The 25,184-nt window shown below is 45.0% G+C and overlaps 1 protein-coding gene across 1 annotated transcript in view; it reads right to left on the bottom strand.

Moving 5' to 3' along the window:
* The window catches only part of LOC311136797 (serine/threonine-protein kinase STK11-like), a 45,467-nt gene that overhangs the window by 11,380 nt on the left and 8,903 nt on the right, over positions 1 to 25,184 (bottom strand). The window lies entirely within an intron of this gene.

The following is a 25,184-nucleotide window of genomic DNA, read 5'->3' as shown; positions in this document are numbered from 1 at the left end:
TTCTTTCTGCAGCTAATTTTGCGTTTATATACACTGAGTATGAAAACCATATTTTTTTCATTTTGCTTACCACATTGATTCTACACTGAGTGTACAAAACATTACGAACACCTGCTCTTTCCATGACATAGAATGACCAGGTGAATCTAGGTGAAAGCTATGAGCCCTTATTGATGTCACTTGTTAAATCCACTTCAATCAGTGTACATGAAGGGGTGGAGACAGGTTAAAGAAGGATTTTTAAGTCTTGAGACAATTGAGACATGGATTGTGTATGTGTGCCAATCAGAGGGTGAATGGGCAAGACAAAATATTTAAGTGCCTTTGAATGGGGTATGGTAGTAGGTGCCAGGCACACCGGTTTGTTTCAAGAACTGCAACACTGCTGGGTTTTTCACGCTCAACAGTTTCCAGTGTGCATCAATAATGGTCCACCACCCAAAGGACATCCAGCCAACTTGACACAACTGTGGGAAGCATTGGAGTCAACATGGGCCAGCATCCCTGTGGAATGCTTTTGACACCTTGTAGAGTTCATGCCCTGACAAATTGAGGCTGTTCTGTAGGGTGCATATCAATATTAGGAAGGTGTTCCCAGTGGTGTAAAGTACTTAAGTAAAAATACTTTAAAGTACTACTTAAGTCGTTTTTTTTTTGTGTCTGTACTTTACTTTACTATTTATATTTTTTACAACTTTTACTTTTACTTTACTACATTCCTGAAGAAAATATTGTTCCTTTTCCTAAGACCCAAAAGTACCCGTTACATTTTGAATGCTTAGCAGGACAGGAAAATTGTCCAATTCACACATTTATCAAGAGAACATCCCTGGTCATCCCTACCGCCTCTGATCTGGCGGACTCACTAAACACAAATGCTTCATTTGTAAATTATGTCTGAGTGTTGGAGTGTGCCCCTGGCTATTCGTATATAAAAAACAACAAGAAAATGGTGCTGTCTGGTTTGCTTAATATGAGGACTTTGAAATGATTTATACTTTTACTTTTGATACTTAAGTATATTTTAGCAATTACATTTACTTTTGATACTTAAGTATATTTCAAACCAAATAGTTTTAGACTTTTACTCAGGCAGTATTTTACTGGGTGACTTTCACTTTTACTTGAGTCATTTTCTATTAAGGTATCTGTATGACAATTGTGTACTTTTTCCACCACTGGGTGTTCCTTAATGTTTGGTATACTCAAAGTACAGTGCCTTGCAAAAGTATTCCTCCCCCAAGGCGTTTTTCCTATTTTGTTGCATTACAACCTGTAATTTAAATGGATTTTTATTTGGATTTCATGTAATGGACATACACAAAATAGTCCAAATTGGTGAAGTGAAATGAAAACAATAACTTGTTTCAAATAATTCAAAAAAATAAATAACGGAAAAGTGTTGCGTGCATATGTATTCACACCCTTTGCTATGAAGCCCCTAAATAAGATCTGGTGCAACCAATTACCTTCAGAAGTCACATAATTAGTTAAATAAAGTCCACCTGTGTGCAATCTAAGTGTCACATGATCTGTCACATGATCTCAGTATATATACACCTGTTCAGAAAGGGACAAAGTTGTGGAGAAGTACAGATCAGGGTTGGGTTATAAAAAAATATCTGAAACTTTGAACATCCCACGGAGCACCATTAAATCCATTATTAAAAAATGGAAAGAATATGGCACCGCAACAAACCTGCCAAGAGAGGGCCGCTCACCAAAACTCACGGACCAGGCAAGGAGGGCATTAATCAGAGAGGCAACAAAGAGACCAATGAGAACCCTTAAGGAACTGCAAAGCTCCACAGCGGAGATTGGAGTATCTGTCCATAGACCACTTTAAGCCGTACACTCCACAGAGCTGGGCTTTACAGAAGAGTGGCCAGAAAAAAAGCCATTGCTTCAAGAAAAAAAAAAGCAAACACATTTGGTGTTCGCCAAAAGCCATGTGGGAGACTCCCCAAACATATGGAAGAAGGTACTCTGGTCAGATGAGACTAAAATTGAGCTTTTTGGCCATCAAGGAAAATGCTATGTCTGGCGCAAACCCAATACCTCTCATCACCCCGAGAACACAATGTTTTTCATTGGCAGGGACTGGGAAACTGGTCAGAATTGAAGGAATGATGGATGGCGCTAAATACAGGGAAATTCTTGAGGGAAACCTGTTTCAGTCTTCCAGAGATTTGAGACTGGGATGGAGGTTCACCTTCCAGCAGGACAATGACCCTAAGCATACTGCTAAAGCAACACTCGAGTGGTTTATGGGGAAACATTTAAATGTCTTGGAATGGCCTAGTCAAAGCCCAGACCTCAATCCAATTGAGAATCTGTGGTATGACTTAAAGATTGCTGTACACCAGTGGAACCCATTCAATTTGAAGGAGCTGGAGCAGTTTTGCTTTGAAGAATGGGCAAAAATGTGCCAAGCTTATAGAGCCATACCCCAAGAGACTTGCAGCTGTAATTGCTGCGAAAGGTGGCTCTACAAAGTATTGACTTTGGGGGGGTGAATAGTTATGCACGCTCAAGTTCTGTTTTTTTTGTCTTATTTCTTGTTTGTTTCACACACAAAAAATATTTTGCATCTTCAAAGTGGTAGGCATGTCGTGTAAATCAAATGATACAAACCCCCAAAAAATCAATTTTAATTCCAGGTTGTAAGACAACAAAATAGGAAAAATGCCAAGGGGGGTGAATACTTTCGCAAGCCACTGTATATGTTGTATATATGTTTGATGTCTTTATGCAGGGCTCATCTGAAAAAGAGACCCTAGTCTCAGTATGATTTCCTTGTCAAAATAATGGTTATAATAATCATCAGCTGGTCTCCCCCAAGAGCGCAGGCCTTTTAAGTGTTACATAATAACGAGACTCCCTGTCATCCATTACGATCATAGTAATTTTACATGGAAATACTCAACTACTGTCCCTCTGTACAGTACAGAGATAAAGAGACTTGTTAGCAGAGTCTAAATAGCCTACTCATCAAGCCAGCTGTGAAGCCAAAACCTACTTTCTCTTCGCATTGGTCTAAATACAGGACAACCAACTGACAAAGTTGACAAAGTCTTTGCAGCCAGGCGTGGTTTGCTCTGAAGTGGGCAGACTATAAGAGTGTGGTTTGAGGACAGAAGCAGAGCTGCAATGCACAGCAATTGAGGGATGTGTCATGACAATTGACCAAGGAATTCTTCATTGTCATCCTCACTGCAGTATGTCATCACTACATCTCCTACAGCTCAGCGTTCAACACCATAGTGCCCTCCAAGCTCATCACTAATCTAAGGATCCTGGGACTGAACACCTCCCTCTGCAACTGGATAATGGACTTCATGACGGGCCGCCCCCAGATGGTGAGGGTAGGCAACAACACATTCACCACGCTGACCCTCAACACGCGGGCCCCTCAGTGGTGCGTGCTTAGTCCTCTCCTGTACTCCCCGTTGACCCATGACTGCGTGGCTGCGCACAACTCCAACACCATCATTAAGTTTGCCGACGACGCGACAGTGGTAGGCCTGATCACCGACAACGATGAGACAGCCTATAGGGAGGAGGACAGAGACCTGGCAGTGTGGTACCAGGACAACAACCTCTCCCTCAACGTCAGCAAGACGGAGGTGTACCTGTGGATGTATTTCAAGGCCTACCTTCAAACTCAGTGCCTCTTTGCTTGACATCATGGGAAAATCAAAATAAATCAGCCAAGACCTAAGAAAAAAAATTGTAGACCTCCACAAGTCTGGTTCATACTTGGGAGCAATTTCCAAATGCCTGAAGGTACCACGTTCATCTGTACAAACAATAGTACGCAAGTATAAACACCATGGGACCACGCAGCCGTCATACCGCTCTGGAAGGAGATGCATTCTGTCTCCTAGAGATTAACGTACTTTGGTGCAAAAAGTGCAAATCAATCCCAGAACAACAGCAAAGGACTTTGTGAAGATGCTGGAGGAAACAGGTACAAAAGTATCTATATCCACAGTAAAACGAGTCCTATATCGACATAACCTGAAAGGCCGCTCAGCAAAAGAAGAAGCCACTGCTCCTAAACCGCCATAAAAAAGCCAGACTAGGGTTTGCAACTGCACATGGGGACAAAGATCGTACTTTTTGGAGAAATGTCCTCTGGTCTGATGAAACAAAAATAGAACGGTTTGGCCATAATGACCATCGTTATATGTTTGGAGGAAAAAGGGGGTTGCTTGCAAGCCGAAGAACACCATCCCAACCGTGAAGCACGGGGGTGGCAGCATCATGCTGTGGGGGTGCTTTGCTGCAGGAGGGACTGGTGCACTTCACAAAATTGATGGCATCATGAGGAAGGAAAATTATGTGGATATATTGAAGCAACATCTCAAGACATCAGTCAGGAAGTTAAAGCTTGGTCGCAAATGGGTCTTCCAAATGGACAATGACCCCAAGCATACTTCCAAAGTTGTGGCAAAATGGCTTAAGGACAACAAAGTCAAGGTATTGGAGTGGCCATCACAAAGCCCTGACCTCAATCCTATAGAAAATGTGTGGGCAGAACTGAAAAGGCGTGTGCGAGCAAGGAGGCCTACAAACCTGACTCAGTCACACCAGCTCTGTCAGGAGGAATGAGCCAAAATTCACCCAACTTATTGTGGGAAACTTGTGGAAGGCTACCTGAAACGTTTGACCCAAATTAAACAATTTAAAGGCAATGCTACCAAATACTAATTGAGTGTATGTAAACTTCTGACCCGCTGGGAATGTGATGAAAGAAATACAAGCTGAAATAAATCATTCTCTCTACTATTATTCTGACATTTCACATTCTTAAAATAAAGTGGTGATCCTAACTGACCTAAAACAGGGAATTTTTACTAGGATTAAATGTCAGGAATTGTGAAAAACTGAGTTTAAATGTATTTGGCTAAGGTGTATGTAAACTTCCAACTTCAACTGTACATATTGTTGGCGCAATTATTAGAAAATGGAAGAAGTTCAAGATGACGGTCAATCACCCTCGGTCTGGGGCTCCATGCAAGATCTCACCTCGTGGGGCATCAATGATCATGAGAAAGGTGAGGGATCAGCCCAGAACTACACGGCGTAGTGTGTTACTAATGGTTTTCTTTGAGACTGTGGTCCCAGCTCTCTTCAGGTCAATGACCAGGTCCTGCCGTGTAGTTCTGGGCTGATCCCTCACCTTTCTCATGATCATTGATGCCCCACGAGGTGAGATCTTGCATGGAGCCCCAGACCGAGGGTGATTGACCGTCATCTTGAACTTCTTCCATTTTCTAATAATTGCGCCAACAGTTGTTGCCTTCTCACCAAGCTGCTTGCCTATTGTCCTGTAGCCCATCCCAGCCTTGTGCAGGTCTACAATTTTATCCCTGATGTCCTTACACAGCTCTCTGGTCTTGGCCATTGTGGAGAGGTTGGAGTCTGTTTGATTGAGTGTGTGGACAGGTGTCTTTCATACAGGTAACGAGTTCAAACAGGTGCAGTTAATACAGGTAATGAGTGGAGAACAGGAGGGCTTCTTAAAGAAAAACTAACAGGTCTGTGAGAGCCGGAATTCTTACTGGTTGGTAGGTGATCAAATACTTATGTCATGCAATAAAATGCAAATTAATTACTTAAAAATCATACAATGTGATTTTCTGGATAAAAAATAAAATTACAGACCTCTACATGCTTTGTAAGTAGGAAAACCTGCAAAATTGGCAGTGTATCAAATACTTGTTCTCCCCACTGTATATCCTCTTTATTGTCATTTTATTGTGTTACCATTTTCTTTTGCAAATGTTTCTTACTTTTGAACTCTGCATTGCTGAGAAAGGGCTCGTAAGTAAGCATTTCACGGGAAAGTCTACACCTGTTGTATTCGGCACGTGACAAATACAATTTGTTTTGATTTGCATGTCATGAAGCAGAATCAATATGTTAAGTTGATATTTTAGGAGACAAATGTCCCACGTCCCCTTTCTCCTATTACCAGAAATAGTGAATAGAGCTGAGTAACCCACTATATGCAAACAGGCAGCTTCCTTTCTGAGAGAGGCGTGAGTAATGGTAGAGAGAGAGAACTCTGTAGAGACCTTGGCCTTTTGTTTCGTAACAACACATGGAGCGTCAGTGACGACAGCCATGCCATCGGGCAATAGAGGTAGGTGTGTGTGCGCACAGCATGTTCTGAAAAGTGTGCATGTGTTTGTGCATACCTGTGTTTTCTGTACATTGTGGCATGGGATTGTGTGTTTCTTTCTGTACATTGTGTGTGCATCATTAACACACCTCCTCTTTACATTATCTTCCCCAGAGATCACTTTTTCCTTTATTATAACAGGACACACTCCTACTCACTTCTATTCTCTGATCAAAGGCTAACAGCCATTCTCCTCCACCTCCGCTCGCTAGTTGGGGCGGCAGGTAGCTTAGTGGTTAAGAGCGTTGTGCCAGTAACCGAAAGGTCGCTGGTTCTAATCCCCGAGTCGACTAGGTGAAAAATCTGTCGATTGAGCAAGGCACTTAACCCTAATTGCTCCTGTAAGTCGCTCTGGATAAGAGCGTCTGCTAAATGACAAAAATGTAGTTAGTTATATACTGAACAAAAATATAAATGCAACAATTTCAAAGATTTTACTGAGTTACAGTTCATACAAGGAAATCAGTCAATTGAAATAAAATTCATTAGGCCCTCATCTATGGATTTCATATTACTGGGAATACAGATATACAGTACATCTGTTGGTCACAGGTACCTTAAAAATAAAGGTAGGGGTGTCGATCAGAAAACCAGTCAGGATCTGGTGTAACCACCATATGCCTCATGCAACGCGACACATCTCCTTCGCAAAGAGTTGATCAGGCTGTTGATTGTGGTCTGTGGAATGTTGTCCCACTCCTCTTCAATGGCTGTGCGAAGTTGCTGGATATTGGCGGGAACTGGAACACGCTGTTGTACATGTCGATCCAGCGCATCCCAAACATGCTCAATGGGTGACATGTTTGGTGAATATGCAGGCCATGGAAGAACTGTGACATTTTCAGCTTCCAGGAATTGTGTACAGATCCTTGCGACATTGGGCCGTGCATTATCATGCCAAAACATGAGGTGATCGCAGCGGATGAATGGCACGACAATGGGCCTCAGGATCTGGTCACGTTATCTCTGTGCATTCAAATTGCCATTGATAAAATGCAATTGTGCTCGTTGTCCGTAGCTTATGCCTGCCCATACCATAACCCCACCGCCACCGTGGGGCACTCTGTTCACAACGTTGACATCAGCTAACCGCTCGCCCACATGATGCCATACACGTGGTCTGCGGTTGTGTGGCCGGTTGGACGTAATGCCAAATTCTCTAAAACGATGTTGGAGTTGGCTTATGGTAGAGAAATGAACATGAAATGAACTGGCAACAGCTCTGGTGGACATTCCTACTGTCAGTATGCCAACTGCACGCTCCCTCAAAACTTGAGAAATCTGTGGCATTGTGTTGAGTGACAAAACTGCACATTTTAGAGTGGCCTTTTATTGTCCCCAGCACAAGGTGCACCTGAGAAATGATCATGCTGTTTAATCAGCTTCTTGATATGCCACAGCTGTCAGGTGGATGGATTATCTTGGCAAAGGAGAAATGCTCACTAACAGGGATGTAAACCAATTTGTGCACAACATTTGAGAGAAATAAGCTTTTTGTGCGTATGGAACATTTCTGGGATCTTTTATTTCAGCTCATGAAACATGGGACCAACACTTTACATGTTGCGTTTATATTTGTGTTCAGTGTATAAAGAAGGCTAACCAATGGAATAAGCACTTACTTAAAACAACTGATACAGTGGGGGAAAAAAGTATTTAGTCAGCCACCAATTGTGCAAGTTCTCCCACTTAAAAAGATGAGAGAGGCCTGTAATTTTCATCATAGGTACACGTCAACTATGACAGACAAAATGAGAAAAAAAATCCAGAAAATCACATTGTAGGATTTTTTTATGAATTTATTTGCAAATTATGGTGGAAAATAAGTATTTGGTCAATAACAAAAGTTTCTCAATACTTTGTTATATACCCTTTGTTGGCAATGACACAGGTAAAACGTTTTCTGTAAATCTTCACAAGGTTTTCACACACTGTTGCTGGTATTTTGGCCCATTCCTCCACGCAGATCTCCTCTAGAGCAGTGATGTTTTGGGGCTGTCGCTGGGCAACACGGACTTTCAACTCCCTCCAAAGATTTTCTATGGGGTTGAGATCTGGAGACTGGCTAGGCCACTCCAGGACCTTGAAATGCTTCTTACGAAGCCACTCCTTCGTTGCCCGGGCGGTGTGTTTGGGATCATTGTCATGCTGAAAGACCCAGCCACGTTTCATCTTCAATGCCCTTGCTGATGGAAGGAGGTTTTCACTCACAATCTCACGATACATGGCCCCATTCATTCTTTCCTTTACACGGATCAGTCGTCCTGGTCCCTTTGCAGAAAAACAGCCCCAAAGCATGATGTTTCCACCCCCATGCTTCACAGTAGGTATGGTGTTCTTTGGATGCAACTCAGCATTCTTTGTCCTCCAAACACGACGAGTTGAGTTTTTACCAAAAAGTTCTATTTTGGTTTCATCTGACCATATGACATTCTCCCAATCCTCTTCTGGATCATCCAAATGCACTCTAGCAAACTTCAGACGGGCCTGGACATGTACTGGCTTAAGCAGGGGGACACGTCTTGCACTGCAGGATTTGAGTCCCTGGCGGCGTAGTGTGTTACTGATGGTAGGCTTTGTTACTTTGGTCCCAGCTCTCTGCAGGTCATTCACTAGGTCCCCCCGTGTGGTTCTGGGATTTTTGCTCACCGTTCTTGTGATCATTTTGACCCCACGGGGTGAGATCTTGCGTGGAGCCCCAGATCGAGGGAGATTATCAGTGGTCTTGTATGTCTTCCATTTCCTAATAATTGCTCCCACAGTTGATTTCTTCAAACCAAGCTGCTTACCTATTGCAGATTCAGTCTTCCCAGCCTGGTGCAGGTCTACAATTTTGTTTCTGGTGTCCTTTGACAGCTCTTTGGTCTTGGCCATAGTGGAGTTTGGAGTGTGACTGTTTGAGGTTGTGGACAGGTGTCTTTTATACTGATAACAAGTTCAAACAGGTGCCATTAATACAGGTAACGAGTGGAGGACAGAGGAGCCTCTTAAAGAAGAAGTTACAGGTCTGTGAGAGCCAGAAATCTTGCTTGTTTGTAGGTGACCAAATACTTATTTTCCACCATAATTTGCAAATAAATTCATTAAAAATCCTACAATGTGATTTTCTGGAAAAGAAATTCTCAATTTGTCTGTCATAGTTGACGTGTACCTATGATGAAAATTACAGGCCTCTCTCGTCTTTTTAAGTGGGAGAACTTGCACAATTGGTGGCTGACTAAATACTTTTTTCCCCCACTGTATATGTATAATTGTGGTGTACAGTTAAGAGATGGCTGGTAAAATGTGTGTGTAGGGTAATAACCTGTCATGGAAAGAGCAGGTGTACACTCAAACACAAACACACACACACTGGGAAATAATAATACTGCCTGAATTGAACATGCTCTAGAAACCCTACCATGTATAATGTATTAGTATTACTCCAAACATTATACATGGTAGGGTTGCTAGAGCATGTTCAATTCAGGCAGTATTATTATTTCCCAGTGTGTGTGTGTGTTTGTGTTTGAGTGTACACCTGCTCTTTCCATGACATAGCTTTTACCTGGATTCACCTGGTCAGTCTATGATCCCTTATTGATGTCACATGTTAAATCCACTTCAAAATCAGTCTAGATGAAGGGGAGGAGACAGGTTAAAGAAGGCTTTTTAAGCCTCGAGACAATTGAGACATGGATTGTGCATGTGTGCCATTCAGAGCGTGAATGGGCAAGACAAAATATTTAAGTGCCTTTGAAAGGGTATGGTAGCAGGTGCCAGGCGCAACGGTTTGAGTCAGAAACTGCAACACTGCTGGGTTTTCATGCTTAACAGTTTCCCGTGTGTATCAAGAATGGTCCACCACCCACAGGACATCCAGCCAACTTGACACAACTGTGGGAAGCATTGGAGTCAACATGGGACAGCATCCCTCTGGAACGCTTTTGACACCTTGTAGAGTCCACGCCCCGACGAATTGAGGCTGTTCTGAGGGCAAAAGGGGGTGCAACTCAATATTAGGAAGGTGTTCCTAATATTTTGTACACTCAGTGTACGTGTCTGTGTATGTGCGTGTATGTGTGTGCAGGCACGTTCACAGATAGGAGTCTACCAGTGCCGAGCACATGCCCATTGCCATTCCACTAGACAAGTCCCCTTTTGGGTGGTGGTATATACAGCTCTGGAAAAAAATAAGAGACCACTGCAAAATTATCAGTTTCTCTGGTTTTCCTATTTATAGGTATGTGTTTGGGTAAAAATAACATTTTTGTTTTATTGTATAAACTACTGACAACATTTCTCCCAAATTCCAAATAAAAATATTGTCATTTAGAGCATTTATTTGCAGAAAATGACAACTCGTCAAAATAACAAAAAAGATGCAGTGTTGTCAAACCTCGAATAATGCAAAGAAAATAAGTTCATGTTCATTTTTAAACAACACAATACTAATGTTAACTTCGGAAGAGTTCAGCAATCAATATTTGGTGGAATAACCCTGATTTTCAATCACAGCTTTCATGTGTTTTGGCATGCTCTCCACCAGTCTTTCACATTGCTGTTGACTGACTTTATGCCACTCCTGGCACAAAAATTCAAGCAGCTAGGCTTTGTTTGATGGCTTGTGACCATCCATCTTCCTTTTGATCACATTCCAGAAGTTTTCAATGGGGTTCAGGTCTGGAGATTGGGCTGGCCATGACAGGGTCTTGATCTGGTGGTCCTCCATCCACACCTTGATTGACCTGGGTGTGTGGCATGGCACATTGTCCTGCTGGAAAAACCAATCCTCAGAGTTGGGGAACAATGTCAGAGCAAAAGGAAGCAGGTTTTCTTCCAGGATAACCTTGTACGTGGCTTGATTAATGCGTTCTTCACAAAGACAAATCTGCCCGATTCCAGCCTTGCTGAAGCACCCCCAGATCATCACCAATCCTCCACCAGATTTCACAGTGGGTGCGAGACACTGTGGCTTGTAGGCCTCTCCAGGTCTCCGTCTAACCATTAGACGACCAGGTGTCGGGCAAAGCTGAAAATTGGACTCATCAGAGAAGATGACCTTACTCCAGTCCTCTACGGTCCAATCCTTATGGTCTTTTGCAAACCTCAGCCTGGCTCTTCTTTGCTTCTCATTGATGAAGGGCTTTTTTCTAGCTGTGCACGACTTCAGCCCTGCCCCTAGGAGCCTGTTTCGAACCGTCCTTGCCGTGCACTTCACCCCAGCTGCCGTTTGCCATTCTTTTTGTAGGTCACTTGATGTCATCCTACGGTTGTTGAGTGACATTCGAATGAGTTGGCGGTCATCCCGGTCAGTAGAGAGTCGTTTTCGCCCTCTGCCGGTCTGTAGCTTTGCTGTCCCCAAAGTCTTCTGCTTGACCTTGGTCTTATGAAACGCCGTCTTTGAAATGTTAAGGATGGAAGCAACCTGACGCTCACTGTATCCCTCTGCCAGTAAAGCCAGAATTGAACCCTTCTTTTCCTCACTAAAAACTTTTGGCATGGTCAATAGCTATTTTTTGATTAATATTACTTTTGAGGTACTATTAGCACTGTTTTTGCCATCCAGCTGGTCCTATTGCAAGAGGATAGTGATGACCACAGCAGTGGTTTTTATACTTTTCCTCGTTAAATAAGATTTGGTTCAGGTGACCACCTAATCAATACCTCATTCAGTAGAATGAGGTGTGCCTGTGTTGGAATTCAACAGACACTGGAATGGAATGGCTGTCATACATGTAGAGATGCTGATTTAAGAAAAATGTGCAGTGGTCTCTTAATTTTTTCCAGAGCTGTATATATATATACACACACAGTGAGGGAAAAAAGTATTTGATCCCCTGCTGATTTTGTACGTTTGCCCACTGACAAAGAAATGATCAGTCTATAATTTTTATGGTAAGTTTATTTGAACAGTGAGAGACAGATTAACAACAAAAATATCCAGAAAAATGCATGTTATAAATTGATTTGCATTTTAATGAGGGAAATAAGTATTTGACCCCCTCTCAATCAGAAAGATTTCTGGCTCCCAGGTGTCTTTTATACAGGTAACGAGCTGAGATTAGGAGCACACTCTTAAAGGGAGTGCTCCTAATCTCAGCTCGTTACCTGTATAAAAGGCACCTGTCCACAGAAGCAATCAACCAATCAGATTCCAAACTCTCCACCATGGCCAAGACCAAAGAGCTCTCCAAGGATGTCAGGGACAAGATTGTAGACCTACACAAGGCTGGAATGGGCTACAAGACCATCGCCAAGCAGCTTGGTGAGAAGGTGACAACAGTTGGTGCGATTATTCGCAAATGGAAGAAACACAAAAGAACTGTCAATCTCCCTCGGCCTGGGGCTCCATGCAAGATCTCACCTCGTGGAGTTGCAATGATCATGAGAACGGTGAGGAATCAGCCCAGAACTACACGGGAGGATCTTGTCAATGATCTCAAGGCAGCTGGGACCATAGTCACCAAGAAAACAATTGGTAACACACTATGCCGTGAAGGACTGAAATCCTGCAGTGCCCGCAAGGTCCCCCTGCTCAAGAAAGCACATATACAGGCCCATCTGAAGTTTGCCAATGAACATCTGAATGATTCAGAGGAGAACTGGGTGAAAGTGTTGTGGTCAGATGAGACCAAAATCGAGCTCTTTGGCATCAACTCAACTCGCCGTGTTTGGAGGAGGAGGAATGCTGCCTATGACCCCAAGAACACCATCCCCACCGTCAAACATGGAGGTGGAAACATTATGCTTTGGGGGTGTTTTTCTGCTAAGGGGACAGGACAACTTCACCGCATCAAAGGGACGATGGACGGGGCCATGTACCGTCAAATCTTGGGTGAGAACCTCCTTCCCTCAGCCAGGGCATTGAAAATGGGTCGTGGATGGGTATTCCAGCATGACAATGACCCAAAACACACGGCCAAGGCAACAAAGGAGTGGCTCAAGAAGAAGCACATTAAGGTCCTGGAGTGGCCTAGCCAGTCTCCAGACCTTAATCCCATAGAAAATATGTGGAGGGAGCTGAAGGTTCGAGTTGCCAAACGTCAGCCTCGAAATCTTAATGACTTGGAGAAGATCTACAAAGAGGAGTGGGACAAAATCCCTCCTGAGATGTGTGCAAACCTGGTGGCCAACTATAAGAACGTCTGACCTCTGTGATTGCCTACAAGGGTTTTGCCACCAAGTACTAAGTCATGTTTGAGGGGTCAAATACTTATTTCCCTCATTAAAATGCAAATCAATTTATAACATTTTTGACATGCGTTTTTCTGGATTTTTTTGTTGTTATTCTGTCTCTCACTGTTCAAATAAACCTACCATTAAAATTATAGACTGTTCATGTCTTTGTCAGTTGGCAAGCGTACAAAATCAGCAGGGGATCAAATACTATTTTCCCTCACTGTATATATATATATATATATATATATATATATATATATATATAGTGCCTTGCAAAAGTATTCATCCCCCTTGGCATTTTTCCTATTTTGTTGCATTACAACCTGTAATTTAAATGGATTTTTATTTGGATTTCATGTAATGGACATTCACCAAATAGTCCAAATTGGTGAAGTGAAAAAAAGTACTTGTTTCAAAAAAATAAAAAATAAAAATAACGGAAAAGTGGTGTGTGCATATGTATTCACCCCCTTTGCTATGAAGCCCCTAAATAAGATCTGTCCATAGGACCACTTTAAGCCGTACACTCCACAAAGCTGGGCTTTACGAAGAGTGGCCAGAAAAAAGCCATTGCTTAAAGAAAAAAATACATGTTTGGTGTTCGCCAAAAGGCATGTGGGAGACTCCCCAAACATATGGAAGAAGGTACTCTGGTCAGATGAGACTAAAATGGAGCTTTTTGGCCATCAAGGAAAACGCTATGTCTGGCGCAACCCCAACACCTCATCACCCCGAGAACATCATCCCCACAGTGAGGCATGGTGGTGGCAGCATCATGCTGTGGGGATGTTTTTAAATCGGCAGGGACTAGGAAACTGGTCAGAATTGAAGCAATGATGGATGGCGCTAAATATAGGGTAAAGGAAAACCTGTTTCAGTCTTCCAGAGATTTGAGACTGGGACGGAGGTTCACCTTCCAGCAGGACAATGACCCTAAGCATACTGCTAAAGCAACACTCGAGTGGTTTAAGGGGAAACATTTAAATGTCTTGGAATGGCCTAGTCAAAGCCCAGACCTCAATCTAATTGAGAATCTGTGGTATGACTTAAAGATTGCTGTACACCAGCGGAACCCATCCAACTTGAAGGAGCTGGAGCAGTTTTGCCTCAGTAGTTATCCATTTTAATTCCAGGTTGTAAGGCAACAAAATAGGAAAAATGCCAAGGGGTGTGAATACTCCCGAGTGGCGCAGCGGTCTAAGGCACTGCATCTCAGTGCTTGAGGCGTGCGTCACTACAGACCCCCTGGTTCGATTCCAGGCTGTATCACAACCGGCCGTGATTGGGAGTCCCATAGGGCGGCGCACAATTGGCCCAGTGTCGTCCGGGTTTGGCCGGTGTAGGCCATCATTGTAAATAAGAATTTGTTCTTAACTGACTTGCCTAGTTAAATAAAGGTAAAATAAAAATGTAGTTCTTGTCATTGGGGTTTTTGAACCCACTGCCCACAAGTCGTCGTGACATCGTCAAGTTCGCCACCCCGTCCGTTGGTTGCACCTGTTTGTCTGCCCTGTACGGAGATTGCGGACGCCGGGTATCTAAACATGCATGGCTTGAGATGCAGTCACCGGTCGAGTGTGTGTAGCTAGCTACCTAGTTTAAATATCAACCGTACTGCCAAAACGACCCTCCGACCAAACTCCATCCCTTCTTCAGTCGGGAATTGCACGTGTCAGGGCAGCAGCAATACAGGTAGTCTAGACCTTAGCTAACCACCATAGACTAAAATATCCACACAAGCCAGCTATATATCATGAGTTAGAAGATTATTAATATTATGAAGTTATTATGTAAGAATTTTAAGAGCATTGAAGATAAATCACAATCCGAAAAACCCGATGTCAGTCATGTCTTTAGGAGGCAATGTAACTAGCTTGTTTACAATTTGTGATGTGTGTTGTTGCAGAAATAAATATGCCTATGCGGCAGTTGGTAAGTAATGATTTTAGACATACAGTATGAATGACAGTCATATTTATTTCAAGCGCTGGGTGTGGACTGTTTTCGTTTTGAGCACCTGACCCTGGTCTGTGCACAGCCCTGTGTATGTGTGTGTGTAGGATAATAAGTGATCAAGCCTCCATAATGCAGCCTAGTGAAGCTGCTACACCTTAAGAATAAAGTGCACCTCAGGAGTCGGGTCATTAAAGTTACACTGACTCAGCATGGCTTCTCTATCCATTGTAATTCCCCTTATTGTTAATATTTGCACAGAGCTGGGTAATTAATTTTAAAGACCCATCTGCCCTTTTGCCTGGTTAAATATTTATACAGTTGTTTTTCCCCAGCTTCTATTTACTCCTCCTTATCCTTCCTTTCGGCTTTTGGCATGGCCACACATGGAAGGATCACATATGAAGGAGAGATTAGATTCTCCTGATTAATTAATTGTTATTAACTTTGGTATTAACATGCACTAAGGTAGGTTAGGTTAGGTGACACAGGACACACCACATTCTATCATGGTGTCTAATTTATACCTGGAAGTGAAATAAAGTTGTTAAAATTAAACTCATTACATTTTACATTTACATTTTAGAAATTTAGCAGACGCTCTTATCCAGAGCGACTTACAGTTAGTGCATTCATCTTAAGATCGCTAGGTGGGACAATCACATATCACAGGCATAGTAAGTACACTTTGAAGTGAGGAGGGGGGACTATTTAAGATACTCTTTGAAAAGGTAGGGTTTTCAGGTGCTTTTGGAAGATGGGCAGGGACTGCTTTCCTAGCTTCAAGGGGAAGCTGGTTTCACCATTTGGGTGCCAGGACAGAGAAGAGCTTGGACTGGGCTGAGCAGGAGCTACCCTCCTGTAGGGGTGAGAGGGCCAAGAGACCAAAAGTGTGCTCGGGTTGGGGTGTTGGGTTTGTGCATAGCCTGAAGGGAGGGAGGGGCTGCAGGGTTCTGGATAAGTTGTAGTGGTTTGATGGCACAAGCGTTGTAGAGCATGAACCTGCAAGAGCGAGTCACTGTTTGCAGAGAACGACAGGGTGTTGTCCAAGGTCACGCCAAGGTTCTTTGCACTCTGGGAGAGCGACACTGTGGAGTTGTCAACCGTGATGGAGAGGTCTTTGAGCGGGCAGGCCTTCCCCGGGAGAAAGAGCAGCTCTGTCTTGTCGAGGTTGAACTTGAGGTGGTGGGCCAACATCCAAGCGGAGATATCTGCCAGGCATGCAGAGATGCGTGTCGCCACCTGGGTGTCAGAATGGGGGAAGGAGAAAAGTAGTTGAATGTCATCCGCATAGCAATGATAGGAGAGACCATGTGAGGATATGACGGAGCCATGTGACTTGGTGTATAGAGCGAAGAGGAGAGGGCCTAGAACTGAGCCGTGGGGGACACCAGTAGTGAGAGTATGTGGTTCAGACACAGATCCTCTCCATGTCACCTGGTAGGAGCGGCCTGCCAGGTAAGATGCAATCCAAGAGCGTGCAGAGCCTGAGACGCCCAGCCCTGAGAGGGTGGAGAGGAGGATCTGATGGTTCACGGTGTCGAAGGCAGCGGATAGGTCAAGGAGGATGAGAACAGAGGAGCAAGAGTCAGCTTTGGCAGTGCGGAGAGCCTCCGTGACACAGAGAAGAGCAGTCTCGGTTGAGTGACCCGTCTTGAAGCCTGACTGGTTAGGGTCAAGAAGATTGTTCTGAGAGAGATAACAAGAGAGTTGATCAGAGACAGCACGCTCAAGTGTTTTGGAAATAAAAGAAAGAAGGCATACAGGTCTATAGTTTTTGACGTCAGATGAGTCATATTTGCTATCACGTTAATAAATCATGAATAAGCTATTTTAATAAACAGAATATTCAAAAAGCGTATATTACACATATCTTAACCATGACAAACTTCTAATGTAAAAGTAACTACAAATGTGTCTATTACTAGGCTATAACTCTCCAACATAGTTCATTACAAGTGTGTGTGTGTATGTGTACTTGTCTACACTCTACAAGAATCTGCCTGTTTTCCTCATTTTTCTCTCATTCTATTTAGCACCAAATACAGTGAGCCAAAATGAAATATGATTTTAAAGCCGTTTCGAGACGCCCACAGCCCCTTCCTCTCTCTCTCTCTCTGAGTGGTCTAACATCACACCAGCATACAGATATGCTTCAGCCAATTGTTGCCATAGTAACTGCAGCCGACATTCGCCAGAGCATCAGCTCTTGTGAAGTAAAGAGTCTTTAAGGGCTGTAAAAAAAGACTGGAAAGTTAGGAGAGAGAGGCAGCGATGACTGATGCCTTTTTAAAAGGTTCAATGCAGCTGTTTTTATCTCATTTCTGGGTAACAATCAAAATCTCCAAGATGGCGTAGCAGTGCGGTCGTGTTTTCTGTAGTGTCCTCATGTAAATAGCCAGTTTTTTTGTCTTTTTCATATATATTTCTCAATCTCACTTTCCATCCTTTAACTAAATATACTTTCCTGCAACCCGCCTCACCCAATGTGGAAGGATTCTATTATTTTTTTATACCTTCTTATCTAGAACATCTGGCTGAAACTAGTCAGCTAGCCAGCTAACTAGCTACTTGCTATTAGCCACCGTTAGCGGTCTTCACCATTGTCCTTGGCCTGCACTACCTACCAGCCAGTAATCGAACCCACAATTGCTGATGCTCCAGATACTCAACAAGTCTCAAGAAGGCCAGTTTTATTGCTTCTTTAATCAGCACAACAGTTTTCAGCTGTGCTAAAATAATTGCAAAAGGATTTTCTAATGATCAATTAGCCTTTTAAAATGATAAACTTGGATTAGCAAAAACAATGTGCCATTGGAACACAGGACTGATGGTTGCTGATAATGGGCCTCTGTACGCCTATGTAGATATTCCATAAAAAAATTAGCAGTTTCCAGCTACAATAGCCATTTACAACATTAACAATGTCTACACTGTATTTCTGATTAATTTGATGTTATTTTAAATGGACAAAAAAATTGCTATTCTTTCAAAAAAAATGAAAATATTTAAGTGACCCCAAACTTTTGAAAGGTTTGTCCAAACTTTTGACCAGTCAAAAGTTTGGACAAACCTCCTCATTCAAGGGTTTTTCTTTATTTGGAATATTTTCTACGTTGTAGAATAATAGTGAAGACATCAAAACTATGAAATAACACATATGGTATCATGTAGTAACCAAAAAAGTATATATATATTTTATATTTGAGATTCTTCAAATAGCCACCCTTTGCCTTGATGACAGCTTTGCACACTCTTGGCATTCTCTCAACCAGCTTCACCTGGAATGCTTTTCCAACAGTCTTGAAGGAGTTTCCACATATGCTGAGCACTTGTTGGCTGCTTTTCCTTCACTCTGCGGTCCAACTCATCACAAACCATCTCAATTGGGTTGAGGTCGGATGATTGTGAAGGCCAGGTCATCTGATGCAGCACTCCATCACTCTCCTTCTTGGTAAAATAGCCCTTACACAGCCTGGAGGTGTGTTGGGTCATTGCCCTGTTGAACAAATTATAGTCCTACTACGCGCAAACCACATGGGATGGCGTATCGCTGCAGAATGCTGTGGTATCCATGCTGGTTAAGTGTGCCTTGAATTCTAAATAAATCACTGACAGTGTCACCAGAAAAGCACCATCACACCTCCTCCTCCATGCTTCACGGTGGGAACTACACATGCAGAGATCATCCATTCACCTACTCTGCGTCTCTCAAAGACACAGCAGTTGGAACCGGAAATCTCACATTTGGACTCATCAGACCAAAGGACAGATTTCCACTGGTCTAATGTCCATTGCTCGTGTTTCTTGGCCCAAGCAAGTCTCTTCTTATTATTGGTGTCCTTTAGTAGTGTTTTTCTGCAGCAATTCAAGTGGCGCAGCGGTCTAAGGCACTGCATCTCAGTGCTTGAGGCGTCACTACAGACCCCCTGGTTCGATTCCAGGCTGTATCACAATGTCACGGATTCTGCCGAGACTGCCCTTCCTTCTGGTTCGGGCAGGCTACGGCGTTCGTCGTCACCGGAATTCTAGCTCCTGCCGATCTATGTTTTATGTTTCTATGTTCACCTGATTGTTGTCTAGTGTTGCGCACCTGTTTCCCATTATAGTATTATGTCATTCCCTATTTAACCTGTTCGCCCCCACTGTGTGTTGTGCGTGTTTGTTACTTGTTACGAGTGTCGTTTGTGAGCGGGTTTGCTCCTCCCTGTGTTTGGAGGTTTTGCTTGTTTCTTTACTATTCAGTAAAGTAGATTTCATTTCATTCTGTGTCCTGCGCTTGACTGTGGCCTACCACATTCCACAGACATTCATGACAGAAACACTCACCACTATGGAGTCAGCAGGAACAGCCGGATTAACCGAGACAATGGAGGAACGAGTCCAAAGTCAACAGTTGATGATTCAGACTCTCGGTGTCACCATGGAACGAGTGATCCAGACAATGGAACGATGGTAGAGAGGTGGTATCCCGTCACCATCTCCAACCACTCAACCACCTACAACACTGGTCACCACTTCGCCACCTGGGTCCAGTGGGATTCGGCTCTCGCTCCCGAGGGCATATGACGGTACACCTGCCGGGTGCCAGGGATTTCTCCTCCAGGTAGAGCTCTACCTGGCCACCATTCACCCGGCGCCCTCGGGATACGAGAGCGTGTCCGCCCTCATCTCCTGTCTATGGGGGAAGGCACTTGAAATGGGCCAACGCCGAGTGGGGAGGAATAGACTCAAGAACTGTCCGCTACGAGGATTTCACCTGCCGCTTCCGGGCGGTATTCGATCATCCACCAGAGGGGAGAGCGGTGGGTGAACGTCTGTTCTACCTATGACAGGAGATGAGGAGCGCGAAGGAGTTTGCGCTGGAGTTTAGAACTTTGCAGCCAGCGCGGGATGGAATGAGAGGGCCCTGATCGACCATTATCGTAGAGCTTAAGGGAGGACGTCCGTTGGGAGCTGGCCTGCAGGGACACCGATCTCAACCTGGACCAACTGGTGGACATGTCCATCAGGTTGGATAACCTGTTGGCAGCCCGCGGACGTTCTGATCAGGGCCTATCCATTCCATCCCCCAGCACCTCCGAGCCTACCCCCATGGAGCTCGGAGGTGCTGCGGTTAGAGGGACGGGGAGAGGGACCGTCCCCTGCACCAACTGTGGCCGCAGAGGACACACTGCTGGTCGGTGCTGGGGAGGGTCCTCAGCAGGTCGAGGCAGCAGGCAGGGCACTGGTCGACCGTCTCAGGTGAGTAGGCACCCGACTCACCCAGAGCCTCCTGTTGCTAATCTGTGTATTGATATTGTTTTTCCAGAATTTTCCCCCCATTCCCAGCATAAGGCGCTAGTAGATTCAGGCGCCGCTGGGAATGTTATTGATCGGCAGTATGCTCGTAGTTTAGGGATCCCTACTGTGTCTGTTGATAAACCTTTCCCTGTGCATGCATTAGATAGTCGCCCGTTAGGGTCAGGCATAATCAGGGAGGTCACCACTCCACTTCTGATGAGGACGCAGGGGGGTCATGAGGAGAGGATTAGCCTCTATCTGAATGACTCTCCTGCGTATCCTGTGGTGTTGGAACTTCCCTGGTTAACCTCTCATGACCCCACGATTTCATGGCAACAGAGGGCTCTCAAGGGATGGTCACGTCAGTGTTCAGGGAGGTGTGTAGAAGTTTCCTTGGGGGCAACTATGTCCAAACCAGGTTTCCACTATGCACATTCCTGCCGAGTATGCAGATTTGGCTATCGCCTTCAGTAAAAAGAGGGCGACTAAATTACCACCCCTTCGTCCGGGGGATTGTGCGATAAATCTCCAGGTAGGAGCTGCACTTCCCCGGAGTCACGTGTTTCCTTTGTCTCAGGAGGAGAGGGCGGCTATGGAGACATATGTCACCGAATCTCTGAGACAGGGATACATTCGGCCATCCACTTCACCGGTCTCCTCAAGTTTCTTTTTTGTGAAGAAGAAGGATGGTGGTTTACGCCCGTGCATTGATTACCGTGGCTTAAATCAGATTACCATCAAGTACAGCTATCCATTACCCCTGATAGCTAGTATGACGGAATCATTGCACGGGGCACGCTTCTTCACAAAATTGGATCTCAGGAGCGCGTATCCGGGAGGGAGATGAGTGGAAGACGGCATTTAGTACCACCTCTGGACATTATGAGTATCTTGTCATGCCATACGGGTTAATGAATGCTCCATCAGTCTTCCAATCATTTGTGGATGAGATTTTCAGGGACCTGCACGGACAAGGGGTAGTGGTGTATATTGATGACATCCTTATATACTCCACTACAAGTGCCGAGCATGTGTCCCTGGTGCGTAAAGTGCTTTGAAGACTGTTGGAGCATGACCTGTATGCTAAGGCAGAGAAATGCCTGTTCTTTCAGGAGTCCATCTCCTTCCTAGGGTACCACATGTCCGCGTCTGGGGTGAGGATGGAGAGTGACCGCATTTCGGTCGTGCGTAATTGGTCGACTCCAACCACGGTGAAGGAGGTGCAGTGATTCTTGGGGTTTGCCAACTACTACCGGAGGTTTATCCGGTGCTTTGGTCAGGTAGCGGCTCCCATTACCTCGTTGCTGAAGGGTTGACCGGTACGTCTGCGGTGGTCAGCTGAGGCGGACAGGGCTTTTAGTTGCCTGAAGGACCTGTTTACCTCGGCTCCAGTGCTGGCTCATCCGGATCCCTCCTTGGCCTTCACGGTTGAGGTGGACGCATCCGAGGCTGGGATAGGCGCTGTACTTTCTCAGCGCTCGGGCACGCCACACAAGCTCCGCCCCTGTGTTTTCTTTTCGAAGAATCTCAGCCTGGCGGAGCGCAACTATGATGTGGGGGACCGGGAGCTGTTGGCTGTGGTCAAAGCCCTGAAAGCGTGGAGACATTGGCTTGAGGGGGCTAAACACTCTTTTCTCATTTTGACTGACCACTGCAATCTGGAGTACATCCGAGCGGCGAAGAGGTTAAACCCTCACCAGGCAAGGTGGTCTATGTTTCTAACCCGTTTTGTTTTCACCCTTTCTTACAGGCCAGGCTCCCAGAATGCTAAGGCAGATGCTCTGTCCCGACTGTATGACACAGAGGAGAGTTCCATGGAGCCCACTCCCATACTTCCGGCGTCGTGTTTGGTGGCACCGGTGGTATGGGAGGTTGACGCGGACAATGAGCGGGCGTTACATAACGACCCCACTCCTCCCCAGTGTCCAGAGGGTCGTATGTACGTACCGCTGGAGGTCCGCAATCGTTCGATCTATTGGGCTCACACGTCACCCTCCTCTGGTCATCCTGGAATCGGTCGGACAGTGAACTGTCTTAGTGGGAAGTACTGGTGGCCCACCTTAGCTAAGGACGTGAGGGTTTATGTTTCCTCCTGCTCGGTGTGCGCCCAGTGTAAGGCTCCTAGACACCTGCCCAGAGGGAAATTACAACCCCTACCCATTCCACAACGACCGTGGTCCCACCTATCGGTGGATTTTATGACTGATCTTCCTCCCTCCCGAGGGAACACAACCATCCTGGTCGTTGTGGATCGGTTTTCTAAGTCCTGTCGCCTCCTTCCTCTGCCCGGACTCCCTACGGCCCTACAAACTGCCAAGGCCCTATTTACACATGTCTTCCGGCACTACGGGGTGCCTGAGGATATAGTGTCTGATCGGGGTCCCCAATTCACCTCAAGGGTTTGGAGGGCGTTCATGGAATGGTTGGGGATCTCGGTTAGCCTTACCTCAGGTTTTCACCCCAAGAGTAACGGGCAGGTGGAGAGAATCAACCAGGAGGTGGGTAGGTTTCTGAGGTCGTATTGCCAGGACCGGCGAGGGGAGTGGTCGGTTTTCCTACCCTGGGCAGAGATGGCAATAAACTCCAACCGCCACTCCTCAACTGACTTCACTCCTTTCCAGTGTGTGTTAGGTTATCAGCCGGCCCTGGCACCGTGGCATCAGAGCCAGATCGAGGTACCTGCGGTGGATGAGTGGGTTCGGCACTCGCAGGAGACCTGGGACGCTGCCCATGAACGCCTGCAGCGGGCCATCAGGCGGCAGAAGGCGAGCACCGACCGCTACCGCAGTGAAGCCCCGGTGTATGCACCGGGGGACCGAGTCTGGCTCTCGACCCGAAACCTGCCCCTTCGCCTGCCCTGCCGGAAGTTGGGTAGGCGGTTTGTGGGCCCATTTAAAGTCCTGAGGAGATTGAACGAGGTATGTTATAGGTTACATGTTCCATGTGTCTTTCCTCAGGCCGGTGGTAGCTGGCCCACTCCAGGAATCTGAGATACGGGAGGTTAATCCACCCCCACTAGACATCGAGGGGGCACCGGCATACTCGGTCCGTTCCATTCTGGATTTGAGGCGTCGGAAGGGGGGCCTGCAGTATCTCGTGGAGTGGGAGGGGTACGGTCCGGAGGAGCGATGCTGTGTTCCTAGGAGGGATATCCTCGATCGCTCCTTGTTGAGAGAGTTTCATCGAAATCATCCGACTTGCCCTGCGCCGCGTCCTCCTGGCCGTCCCCGAGGCCGGTGTCGACGCACGGCTTGAGCCTGCGGTACTGTCACGGATTCTGACGAGACTGCCCTTCCTTCTGGTTCGGGCAGGCTACGGCGTTCGTCCTCACCGGAATTCTAGCTGCTGCCGATCTATGTTTTATGTTTCCATGTTCACCTGATTGTTGTCTAGTGTTGCGCACCTGTTTCCCATTATAGTATTATGTCATTCCCTATTTAACCTGTTCGCCCCCACTGTGTGTTGTGCGTGTTTGTTACAAGTGTCGTTTGTGAGCGGGTTTGCTCCTCCCTGTGTTTGGAGGTTTTGCTTGTTTCTTTACTATTCAGTAAAGTAGATTTTCATTTCATTCTGTGTCCTGCGCTTGACTGTGGCCTACCGCATTCCACAGACATTCATGACACACAACCGGCCGTGAATGGGAGTCCTATAGGGCGGCGCACAATTGGCCCAGCGTCGTTCGGGTTTGGCCGGTGTAGGACGTCATTGTAAATAAGAATGTGTTCTTAACTGACTTGCCTAGTTAAATAAAGGTTAAAAAAATAAATAATAATAATAATAATGAAATGAATCATACAGTTGTTGTTGAGATGTGTCTGTTACTTGAACTCTGTGAAGCATTTATTTGGGCTGCAATCTGAGGCTGGTAACTAATGAACTTATCCTCTGCAGCAGAGGTAACTCTGGGTCTTCCTTTCCTGTGGCGGTCCTCAGTTTCATCATAGCACTTGATGTTTTTTGCGACTGCACTTGAAGAAACTTTCAAAGTTATTGACATTTTCCGGATTGACTGTCCTTCATGTCTTAAAGTAATGATGGACTGTCGTTTCGCTTTGCTTATTTGAGCTGTTCTTGCCATAATATGCACTTGGTCTTTTACCAAATAGGGCTATCTTCTGTATGCCACCCCTACCTTGTCACAACACAACTGATTGGCTCAAACGCATTAAGAAGGAAAGAAATTCCACAAACTAACTTTTAACAAGGCACAACTGTTAATTGAAATGCATTCCAGGTGACTACCTCATGAAGCTGGTTGAGAGAATGCCAAGAGTGTGCAAAGCTGTCATCAAGGCAAAGGGTGGCTATTTGAAGAATCTCCAATATAAAATATATTTTGATTTGTTTAACACTCTTTTGGTTACTACATGATTCCATACGTGTTATTTCATAGTTTTGATGTCTTCACTATTATTCTACAATAGTAAAAAATAAAGAAAAACCCTGGAATGAGTAGGTGTCTCCAAACTTTTGACTGGTACTGTACATGTACTGTAGGTAGGGGTAAAGTGACTATGCATAGATAATAAACAGCAAGTAGCAGCAGTGTAAAAAAAATAGCAAATAGTCCGGGTAGACATTTGATTAGCTGTTCAGC

The sequence above is a fragment of the Coregonus lavaretus genome, assembly GCF_964263955.1.
Source record: "Coregonus lavaretus genome assembly, chromosome: 11".
Taxonomy (NCBI): Eukaryota; Metazoa; Chordata; class Actinopteri; order Salmoniformes; family Salmonidae; genus Coregonus; species Coregonus lavaretus.
Note: the sequence above shows the minus strand (reverse complement) of the source record. Positions and strands in the feature narration are given on the sequence as shown.